This window comes from Triticum dicoccoides, chromosome 7A (genome assembly GCF_002162155.2).
Source record: "Triticum dicoccoides isolate Atlit2015 ecotype Zavitan chromosome 7A, WEW_v2.0, whole genome shotgun sequence".
NCBI lineage: Eukaryota > Viridiplantae > Streptophyta > Magnoliopsida > Poales > Poaceae > Triticum > Triticum dicoccoides.
This window is the reverse complement of record NC_041392.1, coordinates 657,219,203-657,232,191: the sequence shown is the minus strand read 5'-3', so window position 1 is coordinate 657,232,191 and position 12,989 is coordinate 657,219,203.

The window sequence follows — 12,989 nt, the reverse complement described above, 5'->3', positions numbered from 1 at the left end:
GCCTCTATTGTCCTGATCGAGTCTCTTAAGGTCGCGAACCCACACCACTCAACCCCCACTGCAGAGAACCACCGGTCATCACCGACCGATGCCGAGTATCACGTCTCCATCAGACCACTGATACCCAGTCCGATCCACGTGTCTCTCGCTATCCCGCTGAAATAGGCTTCGACTCTCCATGCATTTACGACGTAGCCCCTCCATCAGCACAGAGTGTAGTCATCCATTATACTCCAACTCCACCTTCAACATGACTCCATGTAGCTGCGCCTTGCTACCCCGTGCCCTGTCGACTTCAATCCCCCTTGTGTGCACCGTCTTGAATCAACCCTGTGCCATAGTCTGTCGAAGCCGCACAAGCCCTCAGGCCTGCACCACGTGTTTCCACGCCTCAGAAGTCGGACACCATCAGCATCACGCTCCTATGTCGTCGTCGCTGAAATCATCGCCGTCTTCTGCTTTGACCGACATCCCCGTCGATCCGTCAGACATTCCAGTCCGACCCAGCCGAAATTATCCGACTGCAACCATGCTCCACCCTGCGTCGTGTCCGCCCGCACATCTCCGTGCATCGCTTGACGCATTGTATGCATGATCCTGTCACGACGCGCTCCAGACTGCTCCGAGCCTTATGCGCACGTTGTCCCGACGTGCTTCCGCAGCTTATCTCCGCGCGGCTCAGGGTCCGCACCTCGCTTGCCTATTTGTGCACCTTCATAGCCTTGTGTCTGTACATGCTTCCATCACCATCCGAGTACGAAAGAAACACCCAAAAAATTCCTTGCTAGCCTTCCTTCTTCACGCGTGTATATCACAGAGCCCAAACAAGTTGATCATTCAACAACTGCACTCCGTCCACTACAAAACACGTTAATAGACTGAACCTTTTTCTTTTCTGTCCATGCTCAGATTGATGAAAGATTAGGCCACACGCCCACAGTGCCTGGTCGTGTGCACACATCGCTGCATCCCGCACCGCATCAGCCTCGTGGCTACACCTGCCACGCCAGCGTCCAGGCAACATCCGGGCTGTCGCGTTCCACTGCCCTGCGCCCCGCCATTGGGCTTCAGCTGGGCCACACGCGTGTCCCGCCTTGCACCACTGCACGCAAGTAGCCCTGGCCTCCTGCCGCACTCGGCCGCCGCCCCGAAGACTCCTGCTGCTCCACGTCTCTGTCCGATCTTGCCGAGATCGCTTTTTTCCTTTAACAAATCTCGTTCAGCTCCTGCAGCACGTACCAGCATCCGAGCCACAGCGCGCCTCCGCGTACCTCCGCCTAGGCGTACGGGGACGCCAAGCCTGGCCTACGCCCCCACCGCTCAGCTGAGCCCAACACAGCCTGGTCAGCCATGTGCTCCCCGAGCAATCCGCCTACTGCTGTTTACGCGATACGCTGCCACTCTGCCCTCCGATCTTACCGAACCAGCTTTAGCATCAAGCTGTACGCTGTTGCCATGTGATCCGCGGATCTGACGACGTCTCCAGATCACTCCCGTCCGCTGTGACTTCACGCTAACGATGATCATGACATTGAATCTTCCTCCTCCAGATCAACAAAACCACGACCTTCTCGTAACCTTGCTCTGATACCATTTGTTAGAATAAATTCGAGGCACTTCGTCGATCATCTGAAGATCAAGCAATCACACGAGCACGACACCGAGATTTGTTAACGAGGTTCATCGATATGGCTACATCCCCGGAGCCTGACTACAGGCGCTCCTCCCCGTGATACCGTCACAGTACTGCACGCGGTCGCCCTGGACACCGGCACATGCCGCCGGCTTCCCCTGCGTTCCGGTGCTATTATGTTGGCATAGGTTACATCGTGTGTCTACCCCCGATATATATGAGAGGACTAGGATACAAGTGTCATATTAAGACGCAACTCCTACCCTGTCTACACACAGTCCATAACAAAGTCCAACTGTAATCTACCTTGTACGATAATATTCGACACAACTCTAACAACCTCCTTACCCAGTCTCTATGGGTTCAAGAGAAACTTACTTAGCAGAATTAGTCGACAAAAATCTTGAACCTCTCAGGGAATTAACTAAATGCACTGTCAATAGTGGCACCTTCACCTTCTTTTGGTAGATAAATGGGTTACATCAGCTCCACCGGGCACTGCATTTCTAGCAATTTACTGACACCACCTCGAACAACATGCTTTTGTTAAAAATGCATGAAAAGATCAGCCCACTAACCTATGTTGCAACAAAGGAACTTGCAATGCTTCCGGTCTTTCTACAAGGGGTACTGCTCACAGAATAACCGGATCGAAGAACTCTTGTCGGCAACGCACTCTTCTCCACCAAAACTTCCTACTCCATGTTATACAACACGGTCGGACCCAGCTCTGGGCAAGGTTTGGTCATCAAAAGTGATAGACAAAGGGTTTTGGGGTTATAGGCTTCGACACCTGAGAGGGTCGGCCACGATAACATATATATAACAAGGGGGTACCTCATCGGGTACAAATACATTGTACAGAGATTACAATACGTACAACTCTACAAGTCTAACACCCTCCCTCAATCTTAACCGTGATCTGAAGAATTCAGAAGATTAAGATTGCGACGACATCCCTCAAACTGAGGTAGTGGCAATGGCTTCGTGAATATGTCAGCAAGTTGATCCTTTGATGGGATGAACTTGATCTGAAGCAACTTCTGTGAAACTCGTTCTCTGACAAAGTGATAGTCAACTTCGATGTGTTCCGTTCGGGCATGAAATACCGGATTTGAAGAAATGTACGTAGCGCCGATGTTGTCACACCAAAGAACAAGTGGATGATGCTGAGAGACTCTCAACTCTCGAAGCAAGGACTGAACCCAGATAAGTTCAGCGGTGGCATTAGCAACTGCTTTGTATTCCGCTTCAGTACTACTACAAGACACTGTAGCTTGCTTACGAGCACTCCAGGCGATCAAATTAGGACCATAGAACACTGCATATCCCCCCGTGGATCGCCTGTCATCGGGGCTACCAGCCCAATCTGCATCAGAAAACGCAGAGAGGGCACCGAAAGGAGCAGATCACGAAGATGCAGGCCTAGAGCAGCAGTCAAGCGAACATATCGCAGAATGCGCTTCACAGCAGTCCAGTGAGTATCTCGAGGAGCATGAAGAAATTGGCACACGCTATTCACCGCATAAGATATATCAGGACGAGTAATCGTCAAATACTGTAAACCGCCAACAATACTGCGATACGTTGTAGCCTCATCCGAAGGAAGAAGGGTACCATCAAGTGCAAAGAGTCTATCAGAAGCTGTCATGGGAGTGGTAGCAGGCTTACACTGAAGCATACCAGCACGACGAAGCAAATCCAGAGAGTACTTCTGCTGAGCGAGAGTCAGACCGGCATCAGAATGAGAGACCTCCAAGCCAAGGAAATAATGAAGCCGACCAGGATCTGTAATGGCAAAATCACCACTCAAAGCAGAAACAAGACGATCCGCAGCAAGAGCCGACGAGCTGATCAATATGATGTCATCGACATACACCAACAGGTACATAGTGACCGTAGGACGCTGTAGCATGAACAAGGACGTATCAGCTGTGGAAGGAACAAATCCATGTGCATGGAGGGCAGAAGCTAGGCGCGCATGCCAAGCACGTGGTGCCTGTTTAAGACCATAAAGAGCCTTCACCAAGCGACACAAATGTTGCGGACGAGCAGGATCAACAAAACTAGGCGGCTGACGCATATAGACCTCTTCATCAAGAACACCATGCAGAAAAGCATTCTGAACATCGAGCTGTCGAAGAGATCACCCACGAGTAACCGCAAGAGACAATAGCAGACGCATAGTCGTAGGCTTGATCACAGGACTGAAGGTATCATCATAATCAAGACCTTGACATTGTTTGAACCCACGAGCAACAAGCCGAGCCTTATATCGTTCAATAGAACCATCAGCATGTCGCTTAACTTTGAATACCCACTTAGAATCAATAATATTGACACCACTGTGCGGAGGAACAAGACGCCACGTACCATTTTTGAGCAATGCCTGATACTCTTGTTCCATTGCAGATCGCCAGTGAGGAATACCCAGAGCTGCTTGATAATGACGGGGTTCAGCAGAAGGATCAGTTGCAGAATGAGCTATACAGGCCGCGAGCCAGGCAACCGTGCCATCGGTGCATTGGAGCGGTCGAAAAATACCACTCTTGCTGCGACTGTGTGGACGCTGAGCAACCGAAGCAGTTGGCACGATCGAAGTCACAGGAACCGTCGATGGAGAGGCCGACATCTCCTGAGAAGAAGACATGGCGGGTGATGGTGACCGTGACGATGACGGGCTGCCAAGAGGCGAGCCAGTAGGCGCGGGCGTCGCCGAACCGGGCGATGCAGGCGAGACCGACCCGATCACGGGCGAGGCGAAACCAGGCGACGCGAGGAGGTCCAGCTCCAGCCGAGGCGGGGCCGAGCACATAGCGGGCGTGAGCACACCCGACCCTGCATGGCCCATGCAGGGGAAAGGGGGCGCGGGATCGACGTGATCCGGTGAACGCGAACCCGCTGCTACCAGAGCCGGATCCAAGCGCATGGCGGGCGCAGGTGCAGGACACCCTGCATGCCCCATGCAAGAAGCCTCAGCGGCATGATCGACGCGATCCATCGGAGAGGCCGTCGGAGCAGCGGAGGAATCCTCCAGGAGAACAAGCCGAGCACCTCTACCAGTTCCTGCACCATGGTTAGACAACAAAAGAGGCGAGTATGCAGCATCTACAAATTGATCAGGCAATAGAGGAGATGAATGCACAGGTTCATTAGGTGTGGTGACAGGAGTTGGAAGATTAGAAAAAGGAAAAACATGCTCCTCAAAGACAACATCACGCGAAATATACACACGATTTGTTGGAACATGAAGGCATTTATAACCTTTGTGCAACGGACTATACCCAAGGAAGAGACATTTTTTAGAACGGAACTCAAGCTTACGATTATTGTAAGGACGGAGATGCGGCCAACACGCACAACCGAAGACTTTGAGAAAGGTATAATCAGGAGTCTCATGAAGCAAGAGTTCAAGCGGAGTTTTCATGCCAAGGAGTCGTGATGGAAGTCTGTTTATGAGAAAATAGGCAGTAGTGAAAGCATCACTCCAAAAACGAAAGGGAACAGAGGCATGGGCTAGAAATGTTAAGCCGGTCTCAACAAGATGACGGTGCTTACGTTCAGCTGAACCATTCTGCTGATGTGTATGAGGACAAGACACACGATGCGAAATCCCAAGTTTCTCGGAGAAGGTATTTAGATTGCGGTACTCAGCCCCCCAATCCGATTGTACATGAATAATTTTGTGTTGTAGGAGACGCTCAACATGTGCTTGGAATTTAAGAAAAACATCGAGTACATCAGACTTATGTTTAAGAAGATAAATCCAGGTAAAGCGACTATAAGCATCAATAAAACTGACATAGTACTCATGACCACTAATAGACATCTGAGCAGGACCCCAAGCATCTGAAAACACAAGCTCAAGAGGAGTTTTGACTACATGACTAGAAACAGAAAAAGGTAACTGATGACTCTTTCCCTTCTAACAAGCATCACAAACTGAGACATCTTTATTACTAGACACTGACAGTAACTCATGACGATCAAGAATATGTCGAACAATGGGTGTAGCCGGATGGCCAAGACGAGAGTGCCATTGCGAGGGAGACACTCGAACAACACTGAAAACTTGAGGGACAGATCGCGGCACATCGAGAGCATATAGTCCATGACGAAGGCACCCTCTAAGGAGTACGTCCCGTGTAGCCCGGTCCTTGATAAAAAGATGAAACGGGTGAAACTCACAAAACACATTATTGTCATAAGTAAGTTTAGGTACGGAGAGTAAGTTACGGGCAACAGTGGGAACTCGAAGAACATTCTTAAGACGCAACTGTCGGGATGTATGTGTAAGGAGGGATGCCTGACCAATATGAGAGATGTGCATACCTGCCCCATTGGCTGTGTGAACCTTGTCAGGACCATGGTAGGCCTCCCGGATAGCAAGCTTGTCCAATTCATTTATCACGTGCTCTGTGGCACCAGTGTCCATGTACCAGGTGGGATCAACATTATAAGACTAAGTTTTTCCTTGATGTTGCATCATGTTGACTTGACGCTCATTGCCCTTGCCGTTGTTGCCAAGACCCAAAATATCAGGCTGAAAACGACGATGACAGCAAGACGCAACGTGGCAAGGAATTCCACATAACTGACAAGGGGCAGCAGCTCCACAGGCAGCACAACAGGCACATGGGCGCCCATTCTCGACGACGATGGTGGGACGCGACTGGGAAGGTGCAGCAGGAGGAGCGCCACCCTTGCCTCCCGTAGGAGGGGTCGAAGCAGTAGTGGGAGCAGCAGGACGGGCACCAGGATGCCCCTTCCCACCACGGACAGGAGCATTGACTGAGGGGGCCTCATCCGGATGACGACTGGCAAGGCGTTGCTCCGTTGAGAGGAGGCGCTGAAAGAGTTCCTGCGGCTTGATGGGAACTTTGCGTTCCTGGATCACCTCCACGAGAGAGTCATACTCGGCATCGAGACCTTGGAGAACATATGTGGTAAACTCTATGTCACGAAGTGGCTCGCCGATGGAGGCAAGCTAATCGGCGAGGCGTTTGATCTTGTTGAAGAAAACGGTGACAGAGTGATGATCCTTGCGGGTCTCATTAAGCTGTGTACGAAGAGCCATGTGCTGAGACGAGGATTGTGCGGAGAAACTGGACTCCAGCGCATCCCATACCTCATGAGACTTAGTAGCAAATAGAACCAAGCCGGCGACACCCTCTGTGAGAGAAGACTGAATCACCGAGAGAATCGCTTGATCTTGAGCAATCCATGGCCGGTACATATGATGATCCGGCGGGGGACATGGAAGAGTACCATCCACAAAACCTTCCAAGTAGTGACTACGAAGGAGGGGAAGAATCTGTGTGCGCCAGAACAGATAATTGTCCATCTTTAGTTTCACCGCTAGAAGATTGCTGAAGTAGAACAGCGGAGTTGTGATGACGTTGAGGGCGAAGTCATAGGACGGCACAGGAACCTCACCGGAGGAGGCGACATCCACCACAGGCGAGGAGTGCAGCGCAACCGGAGGCGCCTGTGGTGACGCACCGTGAGGTGCAGGCCGCGGGAACCCCGCGTAGCCAGGGCCATATGGAGCTCCATAGCCGGCACCAGGAGGTGCACCATAGCCGGCGCCGGGACCAGCATAGGAGGTGAAGGAAATATGCCCTAGAGGCAATAATAAAGTTATTATTTATTTCCTTATATCATGATAAAAGTTTATTATTCATGCTAGAATTGTATTAACCGGAAACATAATACATGTGTGAATACATAGACAAACAGAGTGTCACTAGTATGCCTCTACTTGACTAGCTCGTTAATCAGAGATGGTTATGTTTCCTAACCATGGACAAAGAGTTGTTATTTGATTAACGGGATCACATCATTAGTTGAATGATCTGATTGACATGAACCATTCCATTAGCTTAGCACCCGATCGTTTAGTATGTTGCTATTGCTTTCTTCATGACTTATACATGTTCCTATGACTATGAGATTATGCAACTCCCATTTGCCAGAGGAACACTTTATGTGCTACCAAACGTCACAATGTAACTGGGTGATTATAAAGGAGCTCTACAGGTGTCTCCAAAGGTACATGTTGGGTTGGCGTATTTCGAGATTAGGATTTGTCACTCCGATTGTCGGAGAGGTATCTCTGGGCCCTCTCGGTAATGCACATCACTTAAGCCTTGCAAGCATTGCAACTAATTAGTTAGTTGCGGGATGATGTATTACAGAACGAGTAAAGAGACTTGCCGGTAACGAGATTGAACTAGGTATAGGATACCGACGATCGAATCTCGGGCAAGTAACATACTGATGACAAAGGGAACAACGTATGTTGTTATGCGGTCTGACCGATAAAAGATCTTCGTAGAATATGTAGGAACCAATATGGGCATCCAGGTCCTGCTATTGGTTATTGACCGGAGACGTGTCTCGGTCATGTCTACATTGTTCTCGAACCCGTAGGGTCCGCACGCTTAAGGTTTCGATGACAGTTATATTATGAGTTTATGCGTTTTGATGTACCGAAGGTTGTTCGGAGTCCCGGATGTGATCACGGACATGACGAGGACTCTCGAAATGGTCGAGACATAAAGATTGATATATTGGAAGCCTATGTTTGGATATCGGAAGTGTTCCGGGTGAAATCGGGATTTTACCGGATTACCGGGAGGTTACCGGAACCCCCCCGGGAGGTATATGGGCCTTAGTGGAAGAGAGGAGAGGTGGCCAGAGATGGGCCGCGCGCCCCTCCCCCCTTGGTCCGAATAGGACAAGGAGAGGTGGCCGGCCCCCTTCCTCCTCCTCTCTCCTCTTTTCCCCCCTCCGCGAATCCTATTCCAACTAGGAAAGGGGGGGAGTCCTACTCCCGGAGGGAGTAGGACTCCTCCTGGCGCGCCTCCTCTTGGCCGGCCGCCCCCCCTTTGAACCTTTATATATGCAGGCAAGGGGCACCCCTGAGGACATAAGTTGATCCACGTGATCATATTCTTAGCCGTGTGCGGTGCCCCCTTCCACCATAGTCCTGGATAATATTGTAGCGGTGCTTAGGCGAAGCCCTGCGACAGTAGCACATCAAGATCATCACCACGCCATCGTGCTAACGGAACTCTTCCCCGACACTTTGCTGGATCGGAGTCCGGGGATCGTCATTGAGCTGAACGTGTGCTAGAACTCGGAGGTGCCGTAGTTTCGGTGCTTGATCGGTCGGGCCGTGAAGACGTACGACTACATCTACCAAGTTAACGCTTCCGTTGTCGATCTACGAGGGTACGTAGATCACACTCTCCCCTCTCGTTGCTATGCATCACCATAATCTTGAGTGTGCGTAGGATTTTTTTTGAAATTACTACGTTCCCCAACAGTGGCATCCGAGCCTAGGTTTTATATGTTGATGTTATATGCACGAGTAGAACACAAGTGAGTTGTGGGCGATATAAGTCATACTTCTTACCAGCATGTCATACTTTGGTTCGGCGGTATTGTTGGACGAAGCGGCCCGGACCGACATTACGCGTACGCTTACGCGAGACCGGTTCTCCCGACGTGCTTTGCACATAGGTGGCTTGCGGGTGACAGTTTCTCCAACTTTAGTTGAACCGAGTGTGGCTACGCCCGGTCCTTGTGAAGGTTAAAACAGCACCAACTTGACAAACTATCGTTGTGGTTTTGATGCGTAGGTAAGATTGGTTCTTGCTTAAGCCCGTAGCAGCCACGTAAAACATGCAACCACAAAGTAGAGGACGTCTAACTTGTTTTTGCAGGGCATGTTGTGATGTGATATGGTCAAGACATGATGCTAAATTTTATTGTATGAGATGATCATGTTTTGTAACCGAGTTATCGGCAACTGGCAGGAGCCATATGGTTGTCGCTTTATTGTATGCAATACAATCGCGCTATAATGCTTTACTTTATCACTAAGCGGTAGCGATAGTCGTGGAAGCATAAGATTGGCGAGACAACAACGATGCTACGATGGAGATCAAGGTGTCGCGCCGGTGACGATGGTGATCATGACGGTGCTTCGGAGATGGAGATCACAAGCACAAGATGATGATGGCCATATCATATCACTTATATTGATTGCATGTGATGTTTATCTTTTATGCATCTTATCTTGCTTTGATTGACAGTAACATTATAAGATGATCTCTCACTAATTATCAAGAAGTGTTCTCCCTGAGTATGCACCGTTGCGAAAGTTCTTCATGCTGAGACACCACATGATGATCGGGTGTGATAGGCTCTATGTTCAAATACAACGGGTGCAAAACAGTTGCACACGCGGAATACTCAGGTTATACTTGACGAGCCAAGCATATACAGATATGGCCTCGGAACACGGAGACCGAAAGGTCGAGCGTGAATCATATAGTAGATATGATCAACATAGTGATGTTCACCAATGAAACTACTCCATCTCACGTGATGATCGGACAAGGTTTAGTTGATTTGGATCACGTAATCACTTAGAGGATTAGAGGGATGTCTATCTAAGTGGGAGTTCTTTAAGTAATATGATTAATCGAACCTAAATTTATCATGAACTTAGTACCTGATAGTATCTTGCTTGTTTATGTATGATTGTAGATAAATGGCCCGTGCTGTTGTTTCGTTGAATTTTAATGCGTTCCTTGAGAAAGAAAAGTTGAAAGATGATGGTAGCAATTACACGGACTGGGTCTGTAACTTGAGGATTATCCTCATTGCTGCACAGAAGAATTACGTCCTGGAAGCATCGCTGGGTGCCAGGCCTGCTGCTGGAGCAACACCAGATGTTGTGAACGTCTGGCAGAGCAAAGCTGATGACTACTCGATAGTTCAGTGTGCCATGCTTTACGGCTTAGAACCGGGACTTCAACGACGTTTTGAACGTCATGGAGCATATGAGATGTTCCAGGAGTTGAAGTTAATATTTCAAGCAAATGCCCGGATTGAGAGATATGAAGTCTCCAATAAGTTCTATAGCTGCAAGATGGAGGAGAACAGTTCTTTCAGTGAGCATATACTCAAAATGTCTGGGTATAATAATCACTTGATTCAAATGGGAGTTAATCTTCCAGATGATTGCGTCATTGACAGAATTCTCCAATCACTGCCACCAAGCTACAAGAGCTTCGTGATGAACTATAATATGCAAGGGATGAATAAGACTATTCCCGAGCTCTTCACAATGCTGAAAGCTGCGGAGGTAGAAATCAAAAAGGAGCATCAAGTGTTGATGGTCAACAAGACCACTAGTTTCAAGAAAAAGGGCAAAGGGAAGAAGAAGGGAAACTTCAAGAAGAACATCAAGCAAGTTGCCGCTCAAGAGAAGAAACCCAAGTCTGGACCTAAGCCTGAAACTGAGTGTTTCTACTGCAAGCAGACTGGTCACTGGAAGCGGAACTGCCCCAAGTATTTGGCAGATAAGAAGGATGGCAAGGTGAACAAAGGTATATGTGATATACATGTTATTGATGTGTACCTTACTAATGCTCGCAGTAGCACCTGGGTATTTGATACTGGTTCTGTTGCTAATATTTGCAACTCGAAACAGGGACTACGAATTAAGTGAAGATTGGCTAAGGACGAGGTGACGATGCATGTGGGAAACAGTTCCAAAGTCGATGTGATCGCGGTCGGCACGCTACCTCTACATCTACCTTCGGGATTAATATTAGACCTAAATAATTGTTATTTGGTGCCAGCGTTAAGCATGAACATTATATCTGGATCTTGTTTGATGCGAGACGGTTATTCATTTAAATTAGAGAATAATGGTTGTTCTATTTATATGAGTAATATCTTTTATGGTCATGCACCCTTGAAGAGTGGTCTATTCTTATTGAATCTCGATAGTAGTAACACACATATTCATAATGTTGAAGCCAAAAGATGCAGAGTTGATAAAGATAGTGCAACTTATTTATGGCACTGCCGTTTAGTTTATATCGGTGTAAAGCGCATGAAGAAACTCCATACTGATGGACTTTTGGAACCACTTGATTATGAATCACTTGGTACTTGCAAACCGTGCCTCATGGGCAAGATGACTAAAACGCCGTTCTCCGGTACTATGGAGAGAGCAACCGATTTGTTGGAAATCATACATACTGATGTATGTGGTCCGATGAATATTGAGGCTCGTGGCGGATATCGTTATTTTCTCACCTTCACAGATGACTTAAGCAGATATGGATATATCTACTTAATGAAACATAAGTCTGAAACATTTGAAAAGTTCAAAGAATTTCAGAGTGAAGTTGAAAATCATCGTAACAAGAAAATAAAGTTTCTACGATCTGATTGTGGAGGAGAATATTTGAGTTACGAGTTTGGTGTACATTTGAAACAATGCGAAATAGTTTCGCAACTCACGCCACCCGGAACACCACAGCGTAATGGTGTGTCCGAATGTCGTAATCGTACTTTACTGGATATGGTGCGATCTATGATGTCTCTTACTGATTTACCGCTATCGTTTTGGGGTTATGCTTTGGAGACGGCCGCATTCACGTTAAATAGGGCACCATCAAAATCTGTTGAGACGACGCCTTATGAACTATGGTTTGGCAAGAAACCAAAGTTGTCGTTTCTGAAAGTTTAGGGCTGCGATGCTTATGTGAAAAAGCTTCAACCTGATAAGCTCGAACCCAATTCGGAGAAATGTGTCTTCATAGGATATCCAAAGGAGACTATTGGATACACCTTCTATCACAGATCCGAAGGCAAGACTTTTGTTGCTAAGTTCGGAAACTTTCTGGAGAAGGAGTTTCTCTCGAAAGAAGTGAGTGGGAGGAAAGTAGAACTTGACGAGGTAACTGTACCTGCTCCCTTATTGGAAAGTAGTGCATCACAGAAAACTGTTTCTGTGACACCTACACCAATTAGTGAGGAAGCTAATGGTAATGATCATGAAACTTCAGAACAAGATACTACTGAACCTCGTAGATCAACCAGAGTAAGATACGTGCCAGAGTGGTACGGTAATCCAGTTCTGGAAGTCATGCTACTAGATCATGATGAACCTATGAACTATGAAGAAGCGATGGTAAGCCCAGATTCCGCAAAATGGCTTGAAGCCATGAAATCTGAGATGGGATCCATGTATGAGAACAAAGTGTGGACTTTGGTTGACTTGCCCAATGATCGGCAAGCAATTGAGAATAAATGGATCTTCAAGAAGAAGACTGACGCCGACAGTAATATTACTGTCTACAAAGCTCGACTTGTCGCAAAAGGGTTTCGGCAAGTTCAAGGGGTTGACTATGATGAGACCTTCTCACCCGTAGCGATGCTTAAGTCTGTCCGAATCATGTTAGCAATTGCCGCATTTTATGATTATGAAATTTGGCAGATGGATGTCAAAACTGCATTCCTGAATGGATTTCTGGAAGAAGAGTTG